We start from the raw sequence: 14,780 nt of genomic DNA on the forward strand, positions 1-14,780 counted from the left end.
ACGCGTATTATCTGACAGTTCGTTGGTATAAATATGCAAACGTTAAAATTGTCATAGGCGAGATTGAATTTAAAGGAAATTAACGATTCAAACGAAATAGAAATAGAACGAAGGAATAGTTTCTTTTTTGAAAACATAGAATTAATGCAACTGAGGGCTGAGAACGTTCTCGGTTTGCTCAGCACAGAAATAACACAGATTCTGACGTCATCAATCGGTACTGAATTTTCGATATGATTACTACATCAGCGACCTATATCGTCGAATTATTGGTGCACCATATTGAGCGTAATTGTGTTCTCAGATTCAGCATTAATTTTATGTTTAATTAGGCACCCATGTGCTTTGGGGACTATGGAGCTAATATATGTAACATGTCGATCGATGTTATCGATGTTTTGGATTTCATAAATGATGATAGTGCAGAGGAGAACAGTATTCACGTGCGCTAAATAGAATGGAGTTTTATTTTGGTAGATTCTTGGTTATCCAAGCAGTCTTTTGTTATCTCTAAAGAAATATATCATAATTTAGTTTATTTGGATATGATTTTGGGGGAAGGACGATAAACTGATCCATTAAACAAGATGAATCATATTTTATAAAGAACATTTTCGAAACGATAAATGCGAGAAATTTATTATTTTTAGTATCCTGTGTTATATACGAAGAGCAAAGTGGTTTTATTCGTGGAAGATCGATCGAAACTAATCTTGTGGTATTCTCTAATTACACACACTTACTGATCTCAATCAAGGTGACCAAGTTGACGTAATTTATACTGATTTTAGAAGAGCCTTGGACACTCTGAACCATAGTAAACTAGCCACTATTCCCAAACAATAAAAAAATGGAAAAAAGTGTCTGTAATAATTAATTAAAATAGTATGATTAATTTAATTAACAAAAATATTATATTTTCCTATTAAACTTTTTTAAAATAGGTCAGAATATATTGATTTTACATAATATTTCCAAGTTTTATGAAAATTTAATCCAAAATTTTATATCTTTTTAATGCACTACAAATGATTGTTTATTTATTACTAGCAGAATGGTCATGTTTTACATTCAGATTCGCGAGATCGATCAACGTGTCGTTATTTGTAAATATTCATTTCCATTTCGATAAAGTTACTCGCTCTTCGCGTAGATGGCGTTTTATATACCGACTTGCATCACTTAGTCTGATCAATATTACGGTTATATCACTTACCCAGCGTGCATACAGGAATCTGTAATTTAATTACTGACCCAGTGTCGCTTTATTCAATGATCTACAGTAATTTATAACAACACTGATATCATGGGTTCCTTGTAGAATCCTTTCGATAATTTTATTTATTCAAAATGTTGCAAAAATTCAAGTATCGCAAAAACACAAACATCAAAGATTCTTTTTTCTTTTCCTTATTTCTGTGGAAATTATTCCTTGGCATACAATCTAAACCTTTTCATTTTACACGTAAAACTACTAATAATTTTTGTTTATTTTCAACTCGTATGTTTTGATTCTAATCTTGAGTGGACTACAATTACCAACTCGAAACGTTGATACAATACAATAAATTGCTCGTCTAAGCCTGACCAGTCATTTCAATTAAATTCATGTCCATTTTCCGCCTTCGTTTTGAATCTATTTCTCACATCCAACAAAATATCGACACTGTTATCTCTCGGTGAACCAGTCATAAATTAAACAGCATTGACGCAGCGTCTTTTCGCTAGATACATTATGTTCAGGGAAGAATATACGAGGGTCAGTGTCCCAGGTGGTATTCTGACTGTCGAATGATGGTAGTATACAACATCTGTGGGTTGCGTAGGATGGAAGTAAATCTGCGACTATGGGGCCACACGTATACATACGTATATATACGCGACGTCGAGTAATGTCATCGTATTTTGTGCGTGGCTTTCCGGCAAACTTTCTATTTTTACTCCGTTGTTCGTTGGATAAGCCATGCGATACAATTTGCCCCGAACAGTCGAGACATTTGCAATTCTAAGCTTGGGATTTCCCGTGAATGTTAGACGAGTTCTCGATGCTTTGCATTATTTATTCGTAACCTGTACACGGACGTGACCCCATATTCCTTGTGCGTTGTTTTACGCGTAGGGTTCAATATTTTTCCGTTAAGCAGGGGAGAATTGCCCAAATACCTCGTCGATTTGTAGAATATAAAGTAAAAAATCAAGTAAAAACAAATGAAGTAAATTTTCCCTTTATCTATATTCTTATTAATTAAGACACTGAATCTTTGGGGATAGTGCAGGGCTTTTTCTAATGCAAAATTAACTTTGAATTGTTTTTTTATCAAAGTTGGAAAAATGGAATCACTAAACTGATCAAAACCTTGTAATAATTCCGATAAATCTATTGCTCATATTAAATATTCCGTAGTCCTTTTAACCGAAATTAGTAAATGTTCTCACGATATCCAGGTTTGTGTATCCTCCAAGTTTCTATGAAAAGAATCACGAGGCGTACAATTAAGTAATTTACCGCGTACATCGGCTCCGATGTATTCGTGAGGCGATCGTTGGCGTGCCAAGTTATTCAAATTATTCAAATTGGATCATGCGACGCCTGCACGATGTGTACTACACCCTACATACGTATACATCTGCTAGGGGCCAAAGTTCTTCGCGTGAGAAATGTTTCAGTCGATGATAACCGTGGTTTCACGCTACCCTGAACGGAACTTGCCGCAGAAAAGTATAACGCCGTTTTAGGTTCTAAAGGGAACACGTTCGAAACAGGGTCATTGGAATATTATGAAATATTAGGCGTAGAAATCAATTCTGTGCTGCTACAGTCGACTACTTATAAATTTAGTTTAGCTAAAAATAATTCAAAGTTTTGTGTGAAAAAGTAGATATGATTTTTTTTTTTAAATAGAAAATATGTCGTGTTTCATAGTGAAAATATTATTCTATATAGCTTGTATATTCTATATACATCTTTGATACTTTATATTAAACGTTATTTACGAGAAAGTAATGGTGTACTTGATTCTGGACTCCACACATGTTTCCTCCTTTTATATATATATCGAAGGCACATTAATATAAACTGTATTTATGCAAAAACAAGCAGAAAATGCTACACAAGTTTGCGTTCCATTACTCATTAATTTTCAACGCTACCTTGAATTGTGCATGAACTCCCATTATAATGCGCAGTCAACGTTACACATTTTTAACGATGCATGTGTAGATTAGTATATTTAGATTCTACGAGTGCGAGGTCAGGCAAAACAAAATTACATGTTGCGGGCAGTAATAGCAGTGTGATCATTTTTTATAGGCTGTCAGCTCGTAGATATTTTATTCTTGCCTATTTAGAGTAGAGAATTACAATTTAAAAATAAAATGTGAGCAGAATCAAATTCATATAAAATAATTTCAAAAATAAATGTTTACAAGATTCGAATAATACATTTATTCTTCTTTACTCTCTTAAAAAATTGATTTTGAATCGTGCAATAAATAAAAAAGAAAAGGTTAACACAAAATTGATAAAAGAGTTAACCTGTTGTATCGAGTTGGAACACTCCAATCACTATCGTTCAAACTTTTATGCCTTCGAAAAAGTATCTTACCTCTAAAGGATGTTTCTCAGGTTTCCTCTTAGGTTATTTTTACTTCTGCAGTTTAAATAAAGCCAGAGATCACAATAATTTACGAATTTCCACAAACTGATTTGCTAGATGCAGATCTGCGGAGAGACTCAGGGCTCAGCCACGGAAAACGTTGGCAAATAGCGTGGAGAAAGAATAGGACGGAATCAACAGTGATGTATCGGGTTGAAACGGGGAGAGCAGGATGGAAGGACAACGAGTCGCTTAACGACTAATATCGATTTTCTCACTTTTATAATGGCACATATGAATATGAGCTATACGCTTGGGTTTTTCTTCCTTCGTTCACCTTGGCAGTTCATTTTTCGCTCCCTCCCGGTTCCATTCTACTATATCTGGGTCCTGTAACCTACTTCTTTTCAAGGTACCAACTGAAAACACAGGGTCTTCATATAAAGCGACTGCGGGGTGCCTCTAAGACAAGCTGCGAAAACTCGACTGCGCCACTTCTGTGCCAAATTATACGCCCAGTTTGCATGCTCAGCTTCGAGACCAACTACTTACTCCTAGATAACGTGCAGTTCGCCTGTTGTTCTATTCCACTCCGAATGACCCATGTCCTACGATCCCTGAAACTGATTTCATTTATCATCGAGTCTTTGTTGAATCGTACTAAATTTATTCTAAAACATTAAAGCATTGAAATTATGAAGTCGAAGTAATATTAACACGTTGACTGGCAGATTGAAACTCGTGAAAATTTCTTCAGAGTTAATATTTTGTCTGGTAACTATTGAAGATCAGATAATCTAACGCTTGTCCTAGTATTTAATTTGTTAACCTCGTGAAAATCACGAATCTTACCCAGATTTATTTCCATTACTATTTTTCATTGCTGTAATTTTTTTAGTTCCTTGGTGAAAAGTCCTGTCAACTATTTTTGGACGACTGGTGATCAACGTGTTAAAGTAATAGGTGTAATTCCATAAGTATATAAGCTGTAAGTTGTGTTAATATTAACTTGCACTCGACTGATTCTACAGACTTTCTCTTCGAATACTCTTCGAATATTTTAAGCGAAGGTCTCGTCAAGGTTGAATTAATTCTCTGCTTGAACGGCCCCGCGAAGACAAGATACAAATGAATTAAAAACTTATTAAACGATGCATAAAACGTTGAAAGGTAATATGTCTTAAGTTCGTTAGCAATTGCATTAACAGAGAAAAGTGTGAAGCTAAATTGTTTAGCAGCAAAACTTTACCTTCGTACTTTCTTTTCAATTGAATTTTCATTGGCTTCCAAAGAAGTAGCCGCGGTTATATTTAAGAACACTGCTAGGGCGTCTACGCCCTGTATAACATTAAAGATGGGGCCGCCTTTTAAATGTATTTTTAAGTCGAATTGAATTTCCACTGAAAGGATGCGCAGTCCAATAACCACTGAAAAGCGGCGGGATGTTGTGAGAATATTCTTTTTGTTAGTACTATCACTCGGTTGCGAAAGGGTGTATACTCAGAATAATCTTTCTTTTAACCTCCTTCTAAATATTCTTCTTCCCAGAGAGAAAATTATCTTTTACGTTCCTCGTTAGTTGAAGTTCGACCAATGTAGCTTAATTAAGAAATTAATGATTGTAGTATATTATAATTATAAATTGTAAAATGTTTAATACATTTAATACAGATCTAGGTTATTATTTTGATAATAAAAAGTTATATTAAATTTGTTGTTTTAACAATAATTCGTGACTGAAATGGTTATAAACTTATCCCTTGAATAATTGCGATCAATTCGAACTATGAGGCATTTCGTAATTGGGAGTGAATAGGTTAATGAGAAATGGTTAAGAATCGACGGCAATGTTTTTTGTTTAATTAGTGTACCTTCTATGATCATACCAGTGGCAAAGTACAAATTGACCCTCAGACGAAAATTAGTTTAATACAGCCGCACTAGAGGGTGCTGAAATTAATGATTTCTTAGATAACTCCGCAGTGTTCACATGATTCGCAGTAAAAAGAACATTAGGTAACTGATCTTAGGGGAAACGAGGAAGTAAATTGGAGCGCTCGAGCGCATCTGTTCCTGTTGTTTTACGGTTACTTCGTGATATATTGGACACTTTCAGGGTAGGATTTCTGATTCTCCTGAAATATAAATACACCTTAGCCCTTAGGGATATTTAAAAACGCTAGAAGAATTTTACAAATGTTATAAACTATGAAAAATTATGCAATTTAGCTGTGAAAATAGAGATCCTTGGGATTTATTTCTATAACATCGTTAAAAAGAATATTGCTCAATGCTTCTTCTTTTTAACAAAATTATAGAAATAAATCCCAAGGATCTCAAACTATTTTGACAACTGAATCACGTAATTTTTAAAATTCTTATAGAAATGGATCCATTCAATTACGTGAAAATTCTCTTATCTGAACACTCCTGTTCCCTCCAATTAATTTTATGTAACGGTTCATCTGTGTTCACCGTATCGTCGAAAGTAAAATCTTAAATGACACAGAGAATGTTCGAGTCGGCATGGATTGACCTTTTAACGCGAACAGACGTTACGATGCGTTTGTTGTTCGCGGAACGATGAAAAATCGCGCTACATGAAAGCATTATGGATTCAATGCATTCCGTTCCTGTGATTGCCTCGCTCTAAAGCGCGATAGGCTTGCAAGATTCCAATATCGCCTGAAAAGAATTCGCTTTGAGCTCACGTGTGATATTGAAGAGGCGAGGTGATGCCTCGCACTTTGTACTCCCGTTTCAATGGCACTGTCGCGTTGATCTTCCGGTTCATTTTTGAAATCTAATCCTTTACGACCACATTTCTTGTGTCTGCATGTAGTAAACTTTCTTTTGGGTAATAGTAGATAAATTACAATTCTTTTGAGAAAAATGCTCCAGGTTCCCGAGAAATAGTTTTTTGTTAAGGAGATTTGAAATAATAATCTGCTTATGAAGATGGTATCATTTCTTCTTTGTTTTTAATATTTCCGCGTCTATAGTTTGGATTTTGTATAAGAATTTTTTCGACTTTAATGCAGCATATTTGTAGTTTCAGAAACCCTTTGGAAGCAGTAATTAAGAATCGTGCTTTTTCATGACGAACGCTTTAATTGAAACTTTAATTATGAATAAATACGAGCAAAATAGCGATGATTGACAGGCTTTTCAGAGGCTTTAAAAATTCAAGCAATATCGTCACTGTACTGTGCTTCATAAATTCAGTTTGCCAGAATTTTATTTTGACCATATCAAACAACGGAAGAAGAAGGAAAGTGCTGAATATACTTTAATTATATCGTGATTGTATTTTGCTCGTATGCTGTCGTCAAAAATGAAACGAAGAAATCGGGACTCCGTCGACAAAATTTTATTCGGAAAATTATACTTATTTGAAGTTAACACTCGAGGCTTGAGGAGAATTTATCGAACAACGCGGACACTATTTCATTAATGTAAGCGTGTCGGTTTCGGTGATGTTTGTAAGTAAATCACCCATAATGTTTTCATCGTTTGGTATCGCACTAATTAATCTTTAGCGTTATCCCCCCATCGCTGCGAGTTGTTATTAATTTTGTAGGAGAATGCCTACGGATATTAATCAGTGCTCGCCCAATCGATAAGCTGTTGCTTCGTTTGCGGAAATAATGTTATCCAAATAGGCTAACTGGGGTTTAATTATCAACAGCTGTAATTTTAGTGCCGTGTATTCCGTGGCTCTCCAAACTTGGAGCCGAGCGCGCTCGTTTTAAACTTCGAATATTTGGAATTTTAATTATAAAATATGTAGTTACATCGATATAGGGGAATGGCTTGCGCGAGCAATATTGACAGGTCAGGTTGTCAACGAAGAACGTGCCTTTTTGCTCTAGCTTTTTATGCTTGGCTTGCTAACATTTAATTGTCGAATAAAGATAACGGAAAGTCAATAACTTTTACAATTTTAGCAATGGCCATCGTGTTAAGGTGGATTCGGAACATGATGATTCGGAACCGTGTCGTATAGTCTGAATCGACCTTTAATCGACATGTTTCTAGTTTCATGTCTGTTGCATAGGTTATCTTTTTGTTGGTGTGGTGAGTTATTAGTAGACCGTGGATCTTTATGCAAAATAAAATCTTTGTAAACGTAATTGGAAATATTAAACCGAAATAGGAATTTAGGTTTAACGCAAATATTATAATATGAACTTTACTTTCAATATTGTTTATATTATTGCATAATAATATTTCCTATAAATGCATAAAAATCCTCGGTCTAGTTATTAGTACACTGTAGATTTCATGCATTTATGAAACAAGAAATCATGAGAAATATATGGTAAGCATAACCAAAAGATTCATGCAAAATAAGTGATCAATAATAGAATATATTCTACGTATATCGCGTGTACTTTTTAAATATCTTCCATATTAATGCAAGCCATAAACGCATAAAGCCTGCAGTCTAGTTATTAATGCTTCAAGAAGATGGACTTTTCTTGTAGGGGTGCATCGTGGCAGTGATTATCTTCCTCTGCGTTATAACAATACTTCTACTCTAATGGTTCTTGATTCAAGGAAACTTTCAAAGGCTCCTAAGGATACTCTGAAGTTGAATCTAAAATTGCTACTATTCTTTTAGATGTCAAATCACATTCCCAGTCTCGTTACGCCATACCGCGTACCAAAGCTCCGTCGTGACAGTTGACTTTCGACAGCGGTAACAGTCGGCTAGAAAAAGTCCGTTGATCGTAATGTCTTGATTAGATGGATACAGTCACCGAACGTTTACACGTGCACATGTCATCGTCGAGAACGAGGTCCGGTGTGCAGCGAGAAAATAATTGTGACAGAGCGGACGACACGCGAGGCTTGGTGACCCGCAAACAGCGAGACACCCCATTCCATAAAAGCCGTCCATCAAGCATCAATAATGCAGAAGGGTCGCGCTGTGGCCTTGCCGCGAGATATCGACCCGCGTGCGAATATCGATTCTTTCCATCTGGCGGAGAGTGGCACCCGTAGAGGTCTCTGCTACAAAGTAACTACCGCTGTTGCGTTCACCTTGCGGCTTTGCACTTTTCCTCTTACCTTGTAACCTTTTTCCCCAGTTTCCCGTTTTCCTCTCCCCTCTCGAGGGTGCACAATCCGCGATATCGTCGCGGATAGAGAAAGAGTTGGGGCGCTGGGTTCTTCCTGCTCCGGTCGTAAGAGCGTCGAGCAATAAGTCTGTTTAGGTTGCTCCGTGTCAGCGTTGCGCAACATTCGTTAGTGGGCAAAATGGAACGGAATTCACCCAACACCTGATTTACTTGGTTTTCAGAATAATGGATTTCTGTGAATGGAAACAGTTAAGAAGATACAATTTATGTAACACAAATATTTGTTCAGTCATCCTTTAAGTATCATTAGTGATTATCATTACGATTAAGTATCATTAAAGTATCGTCCAAATTAAGTAAATTTTCCCTTTTTCTGTATACAAAAAGCGATCTTATTCTATTCTCGGTTATGAAAAAGTTATGAAAATAAAGATTAGAAACGTAAAATATCAAGGCTCTTCCTAATCCAAGAATAACTTTGAATTGTTTTTTCTCAAAGTTGGCAAAATGGAATCACTAGATCAAAACCTTACAATAATTTTGATAAATCTTTTGCTCGTATTAAATATTCCTTATTTAACCAATAATTTTAACTTTCATTTCAAATAATACGATCGATACGTACTGATTATTAGTATCTCGCAACATTTATACATTTGTCAAGTAATAAATACGCAGCAAATCTTACACAGTGTTTCATGCTGACCCTCTTAAACTCAAGCGTACAATTTGTCACTCCACGGCACTGTGAAAACTGTCAGCTCTCTAGCGTTACCTTATTTGAATAAATCTGCATAATTTTCTACACCTTAGAACCCTACGACGACACTCACTGGTAACTTCAACCATGTATTTTGATTAGAATGTCTACCTGTGCAGTCCAGAAGTAATCGAATTAGTCAAACGTATACAACAATAACGGATTATTTGATTACACAGTTAGATAAGCAATCACAAGCTCAGCCAAAAATTGTTCGACGAATGTATTGAATTTCCTGTGAAGTCAGTGTCATAGTTGTTTGACAGTTATTACTTTTCTTTCAGACTTCGAAACTTTCGTAACTGTGATTGATATCTGCGAGGCAAACTCTCGCTGACAAGTTTTGTTTTCAAGAATTATTATTTGAACGTGTTTAGATATTCCGTTCGAATTACTCGGAATTATTTATACTTTTCGAAGTATTCCTGTGTTTGATGGATAAACACGGGAGATGAAAGTTTGCAGAACTTTCCATCGCGCGAGGATAAGTATATGAGTTCATGTTTGGTTGGAATCTAGGAAAGAAGAAGAAACAATTTACGGTGTGATGCAAAGTCGCGCGAATATCGATGCTTTTCCTATTCGGTTGAGAAAGCTCCTGCTTACAAAGTGATTTTCTGCGCAGTGTTCGGAATATTGGTTTTCATAGCTACCTCTTTTTCCAGCCTTTTCCTTCAGTTTTCACCGACTCGTTCTTTATTCATATATTCCGCTGGTTGGAGCAAATAACGAGTATAATATACCCAGCGACTCGGGAAAACTTTAATAGGGGGTGCATTTAAACAATTAATCGAAGACGTGAAATAAAATTTGATCACGAAACGTTTCAATTTCGAGGAACATAAATTTCAAAACGTGTAACTGCGAATAAAGATTCAACTGTTCAGTTAAATAAACGTTGTAGATGAATGTGTTGGTTTCACTAAAAATAACAAAAATAATTGAATAAAATTTTACCCATTTTTGTTTCAAAAATGTATTGGAAAATCAGTTGCCAGGGTGAAACAGCGAAAAATCGAAATACACTTTGGTGGACGATAAATGCTTTATTGGGCGAGAGTGAATAGTGAATGATAAAAGCGTTTGACCATTCCTCGGTATCGAAACTCGGTCGGAACAAAAGATTTTTCAAAGGAAAATGCCCGCTGGCGCCCAACCGCGGCTAACACTTTCCTTTTGCGAAATTGAAAGTCCTCTTCTGGGATAAGGCAGAGATTTTTTCTTTTCTTCGATTAAATACGTGAATACTTACATACATTTCTGTAAATATACAATGTATAAGCATGTACATGTATTTACATTCATATACATATGAGTATACGAGAGTCTTAATGACCTATATCAACGTTACCCTTACCCAAACTGATAAGACACTTTGAAAACAAGTTTTGCAGTTGGGACCTGTATCCTATTCGAACAAAACTTTGCGCGTCACTCTCTGTAGGTCAGATTTTCATTTGCTCAGAGCAGTCACTTGAATTGCGCGTTGGAAATAAAAGCAGAAGCATTTGAAAAAGTGTTTCGAGGGCGGTTTCGCCGACACCGAATAGTAGCTACACTCGTCGAGGAATTCCCGTAATTTCCATGTCATATTACACTCGGAGAAAAAGATCTACTCGCGCGAGAGCATCGACTGTTTCGTAGCCGTAATGTGGCTCCAACTCTCACGTGTGATTCGAACGATTTGGTTTCCTTTTTTTTTTTACCTTTGCCAAGTCTCTCTCAGTCTCGTGAAAAATTTATACGCGTTAGGCACTGGGTCTCCTGTTCATTTCCCAGTTACGGAACGCTTTGATGTTTTTCGCGTTGCAGTTAGCCGATCAGAGAGCGGTATGGAGCATTGTTCGAATATTTTGGAACAACTGCGTACCCAAAGTGCAATTGTTCGGATGGATTCCCTATTTGATTCGAGTAATTTTAGTTGAACAACAGTTATTTGTTACGCGTAACCAGCCATTAACAGTTGCCGTTTGACAGAATTTCGGAGCTTTTTTTTTTAAATATTTATATTGTACCAAAGAATGAAAAACATGCCTTTGGTGTCAAGGTTCTGTTTGTTAATACGTTGGTGGCCATGTCACCCAGAAATGAGTGACAGGATCATTTTATTATAGAACTAAAAGAATTAATTCCAAAAGTGAGGAATAATGAAAATAAATTTGGATAGGATTTTTGTGTTTGAAGAGGTTAAAAAATTAAACATTACGACTAATGTAAAATTATTTAAACTTCAATAGTCTCGAGACCAAATTTTAAATTCATAGACATTTTCACAAATTTTAGTCTGGCTGTCAATGTGTTCAATTTTAATAGAAAAATGTCGACAAGTGTTTTAGAATTAATGTCTCGCTGAGTATTGAGAGATGAAAATGAAAGAAGTGTGTAGGACAAGGGCATTTTTATGTTCGAGGTTAGATAATTAACCAATATCGAGACAAAAATTTATTAGAAAAATGTATACTAAATAAACCGAAGTATAAATGAGGCTGTTGCAAAAATAAATAGAAATTAATTGTATTTCAAACTACAGTCATAAATGATCGAGTGCAAAGGCACATAATTAATTTCTACACTTAATACATCCAAAACGTATTGAATATGTATACACAGACTGTGCTGATTTATTTTTGATTACCTATATATACGTATGTCAGTGATGATTAATTTCACGTATAAACAAATATATGTCCCATTCATTAGTTTGTCGTATTCCGTGGGATACCATTCAGAATATTCAGTTGGTCTGTTCAATACATTTGATTTGCACACAATTAAGAGCATGAACTTCATTGAATAAAATTACCACAAATGTAGTGCGGTCTGTGGCGGACGGTTTCCCATCTGAACGGTGGTAACGAACTTGTTAATTAACACGAATCGATTAGGATCGAGGAAGACCCGTGTTGTCTTGTCAAATCACTGAGTACCTCTCGGGTAGGATAGATACTTGCGTGACCGAAGTCTACTCAGCTAATTGAAAGAGAATTGGGCAGTGGACATCAGGCACACGATTTTAAATGCATCGACCCAAGTTGATTACTTGCGAGATTAGATGACTTGATTCGAGACAGATTTCTGTGAACCGATCGAGGAGTTCCCTTCTCGATATTTTTAACACGCATTCTCTACACATATTGCGAACGAATTGCTACAGAAATTTGGTATGAACTTGTGAAATGATATAATATTTCAATAACTTTTTATACAATTTCATCTTATAATTAATCGCCATCGTTTATTTTATACGACATTATCACGTATCGATACAGCTTTATTAATCTTCGTAAAAACTTTATCGCGATACTAAAATTTATTGTATCTCCACAAGTTGTCTTTTTGTAGCATTCAATCGTGCGTAATAAAATTGCGAAGTGAAATCTCTTTTTTAGAACCGAGCTGGTTTTGTTGCTTCGTGCCTTTTTTAATACTACGTAGAAGAATACGTGCAATTTTCTTCTTGCGGTAAACTGTGGGAATGAATTTTTGTACAGCATTCAATAGCCATCACGATTTAATTACGCATAGTGCAGGGGTTGCAAAAAAAGGGGAAGTGAAAAGTAAAACTTCATTAAAAGGATGGGACGAACCTGTATATTAAAGCGGAAATGCTTAACAAACCTGAACATGCATTTTGAGAGTAGACTTAATTTAAAATTCTGATGTGTTCTTTATAGAATTGATTCTCGACGTAATATGACAATTTCTTGTAGAAATTTTTAGTTTTTTTAGGAATTAAATCTAAGTATAGTTCCCCAGTTCTTTCTTGGATTCAGCTACAGAAATAAACTAGAGCTTCGATACTTGCGAAAGAAAAAATATAATCATAAATGCACTTAGCGCACAGGAATTAAATAAATTTAAAAATCAACCTCCATGGACCGAATTTTTTTTCTGCAGATAACTTTGAAGGCATTTGATAATTTCAGGTCGATGATAATGCTAACCGTCATCAATATTGTTACATGTTATCAGAGTACGAATATTAAATTTATGGGATTGACTGAATTAGCATGTGACCTGAAAGTAGGTCCATAGAGGGTTAATAATATTTATAAGATCCAGTCTTCCTTTTACAAGTTCAAGCGTACGTAACCCTCTAATTACCTTTAATAAGAGAACGTAAATACTCAAGCAGTTGACGTTCCATGGCGAAGTCTTAATTATCTCAATTCCAGTCTCCTTTACTTCCTTCGTTTACCACTTCTCGCAAGGAAGAGTGCGAAGTTCGCTACGCGGTCGCGGCATTGAAAGAAGGTGAAACGGACTCGTTCATATAGAATTATCCTCTTTTCTTTGTCTCGTGAATATGCACTCCACGTCGAAGACAATGGGGGCTCGGGCTCGGCGAGGTCAGCTCCTTACCGAAAGATGAAGTAGGGGCAAAAGAGCGCCCTTCACGGCGCCCAGAGTACACAAACAGGTCACTAATAGGCGCTTCTGCACATTCTATATTTCGGAGAAACCAGCCAGTCGATTCCGCGTTACTTCCTCGTGGGAATCATCGACTCGCGATTTTCTCTTCTCCGAAAAATTTCGGAGTTTCCTTTCGGAATGCAAAGAGAGCCTTCTCTTTTTCAACGTTGGCCATTTAACGAAATTAGTTTGCGCACACTCTCCGAAATTAGAAGCTTTTTTCCATCCTTGCTGACCATCCTAAAAGGGGATGGAGAGGAAAGAGAAATGCAGGTCTCGTGCATACGAATTTATATTTACAGAAGGTTTTAAAAAGTGGAGTGGACCTTTGCAGAGTACAGAAGTGACACTTGGATGAAAGTGACTAGTTTTTGACAAGTTTCGTGGCGTTGTGATAGGCATATAGAATTTTTTCAAAGAATTGATAGCTAATATTCTTTGAAAATCTTTCGCAATTCTATAATCTAAGAGAAAGAGAAATGCAGGTCTCGTGCATACGAATTTATATTTACAGAAGGTTTTAAAAAGTGGAGTGGACCTTTGCAGAGTACAGAAGTGACACTTGGATGAAAGTGACTAGTTTCTGACAAGTTTCGTGGCTTTGTGATAGGCATATAGAATTTTTTCAAAGAATTGATAGCTAATATTCTTTGAAAATCTTTCGCAATTCTATAATGTGAATATAAAGTTAGAATATGATACTGTACAATAAATACATGTTAAATTATATTCCTTTTTCTATCTTCATTATACACGTGAGGACGTAAGATCCATTCTGTACATTGTTGTTATACTGTAACTCGATCTTGACGCCTTTTGTGCTGGTTTGAATAGTGCCAAGAACACGGACGGGTTTACGACGCGGTCGTGACTGCTCCACTGTTGTTGAACTTTGGGATTTGGATGCTCGTCTACCTTGGTACCGGC

This window comes from Hylaeus anthracinus, unplaced genomic scaffold, assembly GCF_026225885.1.
Source record: "Hylaeus anthracinus isolate JK02 unplaced genomic scaffold, UHH_iyHylAnth1.0_haploid 12000, whole genome shotgun sequence".
Taxonomy (NCBI): domain Eukaryota; kingdom Metazoa; phylum Arthropoda; class Insecta; order Hymenoptera; family Colletidae; genus Hylaeus; species Hylaeus anthracinus.